This window comes from Odocoileus virginianus, chromosome 5, assembly GCF_023699985.2.
Source record: "Odocoileus virginianus isolate 20LAN1187 ecotype Illinois chromosome 5, Ovbor_1.2, whole genome shotgun sequence".
NCBI classification, from domain to species: Eukaryota; Metazoa; Chordata; class Mammalia; order Artiodactyla; family Cervidae; genus Odocoileus; species Odocoileus virginianus.
The window spans coordinates 36,081,298-36,084,998 of NC_069678.1; the positions used below are offsets into that span (position 1 = coordinate 36,081,298).

The 3,701-nt window shown below is 34.8% G+C and overlaps 1 long non-coding RNA gene across 2 annotated transcripts in view; it reads left to right on the plus strand.

Annotated features, from left to right (window-relative positions):
* The window catches only part of LOC139035191 (uncharacterized), a 20,351-nt gene extending 18,155 nt beyond the window's left edge, over positions 1-2,196 (plus strand). For both annotated transcript variants that reach the window (XR_011487795.1, XR_011487794.1), the window contains one exon: positions 1-2,196. This exon is cut by the window's left edge and continues 130 nt beyond it. This is a non-coding gene — a long non-coding RNA (uncharacterized lncRNA).
* Positions 2,197-3,701: the final 1,505 nt, after the last annotated feature.

Below are 3,701 nucleotides of genomic sequence, written 5' to 3' on the forward strand. Positions count from 1 at the left end.
CGGCGCTGCTGAGGACAGCACGGCTGCAGACGCGTCAGGCCTGAGAGGAAGAAGAGGCTTTGCAGTGCTCTCCAGACAACTTTTCAAACAACAAGAGAGGATATTTGAGCACATTAGGTACCGTGTCTTCGTTCTGGGTGCCCACCCTTCCCATTATTCAACCAACCTAATACATAAACATAGTTTTGGCACAATATTAACCTGTTCTGTGTGTGTTAAAAAGACTCCAACTGCTGCTTTTTTCTCTCCCACTGTCCAAAGTAGGTGTTTCCCCCTCCTGTAAAAAGCAAAACAAACAAACCCTTTCCCCACTCCCAAATTGTCCCCCTGATGTGTCCCTTCGGTCTGTCTCATTACTTTTGCATCTTGCTCCTATGTTCTGTATTTACTCGGAGCCACTGGATGCTAAGGAATTTGGTCTGCAGCTTCTCCAAGTGTGGTGAGCTAGTACAAGGAGGTGATAAACGAGGCCATAAAACACCGGGTAAATGAAAACAATACATAAACTTCCTGATATTTCTTAACATGCTCTTTAACATACTGTATGTGGTGTCTGTGTTTATGTGCATAGCAAGAAAAACCTGGCAAAATGTAATTAATTGGTATGAATGCTTTATTAGGAATTCTCCATCAGAAGAAGCCTAGAATGGAAAGCCAGAAAGAACCCAGGAAAGATAAAGACTTTTGTGTAGGAGCAGTAGCTAGGCTGCTGGGTGAACAAATGAAGCTTCATCAGGAGTTGCGTATTCTACAGCATTACCTAAGAGTGCTGCCATATTATATTTCTGAAGCACTTTATAGTTTACAAAGGACATTTGGAATTCCTTTTCTCATTTGATCTTGCCTTGGCTTTAGTAAGAATGCTGCTCAGTTAGAAATGTGTTCAGTGAGTATGTACACAGCTGGAGAATGTGACCCAATACATGCACCTTGGCCTGTAAGCTGGAGTTTTAAAGAGGCAGACGCATATTGATGAGCTGATGCTGGTATGATGCACCATTCAACTGGACATTAATTTCTGATAAAGAAGGTCATAACTGGGAAAAACTGCAGATTTTATTGTCTACTGTTTCCCATGTTATTAAGGTTTTCTTTTCCCGCTCTTGAGTTTTATAAGCACAATGTGTCTTTTAAGACAATTAAAAAATAATACAGAGCCCTGGGATTGGATGTTAAACTGCATATGTGTGACTGCAATGGCACTGGTTTTCAGCTACCCTGTAACAAGGAATCAAACCCCATCAGGAAAGGAGTGAGAGGTGTATCTTGGTAACATCGTGAGCATATGAAATGCGGATCTTAATTGAATATCAGGAATGATATAACTTGGAAATTTAAGCAAAGATATTTTCCATCAGTGAAAAAAGGCCATTTTAATACATTTCACATTTTTTAGATCTCTTTTGCCCTTTTCCCAATGTCATATTTATAGTCTGATGGAGGGATACAATTGAGAAAATTATCTATATATAAAAAGTCAAATTTAAGATATAAAAATTCTGCAATTCTAATAAATTTTATGTTCACTTTTTCCTTGATCTAAACAGAGTACTCTAAAACTGTTGACTATCTAGGGGACACATTTTTATATACATGTTATTTTTGTTTAGAAAGTGTAAGCTAGTGCGAAGTGAAAATGACCTTGACTGTTGCACTTATTTGTTGGTAGAAATAATAGCCTTTTAACATCTGGATTCAGGTATCTTCTCTCCTAATCACACAACTTTCATAAATTTCAAAACAAGGATTTGGATTGAATAAAAATAGGAAGCCAGTGCTTCCTACATGTCCTCTGTATTTGTGTTCATGTGGAGTATTTATGCAATGTTATGACTTGGTTATAATCTATAATTCTTCGTTGTTATTTCAATTACAACTATAATTTTTAGATTAATGGTTATATTTTTGGTAAGAATACACAAAAATTTTATGTTCGTGATTGAAAGGAGCATCATTAAACGTTCATTATTACCACTCAAATTAGTTGTCATGTGCTACATAAAAACGGTTACCTGTTATCATTTCACTGGTTTAGGTTCAGCAGTAAGTGAACAGCAATATATATCTCATATCAGTAGGGAATTTTTGTTGGGAAACAGAAAGAGAAATGATTCTAAAACCCATTTGATGTATTTATGTTGACAAATTATTTAAAGGAATTACTGCTTTGTCAATAAACATGTTTGTATATTGGAATAGGATTGTGTTTGGATTTACTTCTAGCTGTTTAATTACTCTGTGATTGTGAAAAACAGTGCTTATTCATATGGTTATGAGTAAAAAAAAAAAATACACAGGTTGAGATGTTTTAGTTTTTTGCAGACACCTAACCTTGCCATGAAAAAACACTTTTCACTTTTGTAAGTTAGCACTGAAATCTTGCTTTTTCAGCTAAGCTAGATTGTATAATTTGTTACAGTTTTCCCCATCTACAATAAATTATTCTTAAGAAAAACAAAGCAAAAAGTAAAATGAGAGATGGATGTTTATGAATGTTGTAGAGATGTCTCTTTAACTCCTTTTGGAAAGATATAAAATGAAAATAAACATACATAAATTTCAGTGTAAAAACAGTTTTCTTTTTTCTTTCAAATACCTTAGTATGCCAGTTCACTTGTGTGAAGACATTAGGACAGCCACACGGTTCTTTTGATCACATATATGAATCATTTGATACTCCTCAGTAATTTAAATTGGTTCTTTTTCTATAGAAAGAAAACCTCATATATTTTATTCTGGTCTCACCTAACTTTAGAGCTTTTCTTATTAAAGAGTCAAATTGTAGCTGATGAAGACATTTTGCATTTTTCCACATTGCATCTGGACTCTTCATAATGATGGTTTATTCCATTTTATTTAATTTTTTTTTCTGCACGGAGGAGAGGAAAAACATATAGGTCCATGAATCAATCTAGATAATGGGGAAGGCTGAATGTAATAAATAATACAGTAACAACCCTAAACTAATGAGCTGTTGCTAAGGTACGTTTCATAGGCTCATCCTCTATATAAAAAGTCACTAATAACCCCTTGGTGTAATCAGATGATAAAGCTTTGCCATAAGGCAACACCTGTGCAATTAGAACTGCAGATTCTTTTGCACGTTTCATTAATTTCAGGATTTTGTAAAGGCACAATGACTACACTAATAATCTAGTCTACTTGACTCCATGTCTACTGGAAACAAAGTGTCTAATTAGATAAAGGTAATTAATTAGAGATAAATGGAACTAATCAGGCTCAGTTAACACTAATTCTCTAAATTAAGACATTTTGGGACACCTACTATCCCGCTGACTTTGATATTTTGCATTAAGGCTAGGTTCTAGAGGAACAGAAAACACTGGCATTTGAGAACTGAGAAGTCCTTTGATAGCATATTTAGGCATCTGAAGCTGAAGGAGCGTTTCCTTTCATACTGTGCTATTTCACCACCTTTCTGTTGCTGCTTAAAGAATTCACTTTGTAGTTATTCCAATCTGTGTTAGTCTCCATATAAATTTTAATAACCTTTGCTATCATTTTTATTATCTGTCTAGCCCACCAGTAGAAGAAAATTACAAGTTGTTCTCTCTTAAATAAAGACTTAACTTGTTACATTAAGGAAATGTCAAGACTCATCAGACTTATGTCCTAAAATTCCAGTCCTTTAAAGAGAACAAACACCTAAAATTCTGATCCTTTAATTCTGATTCTTTAAA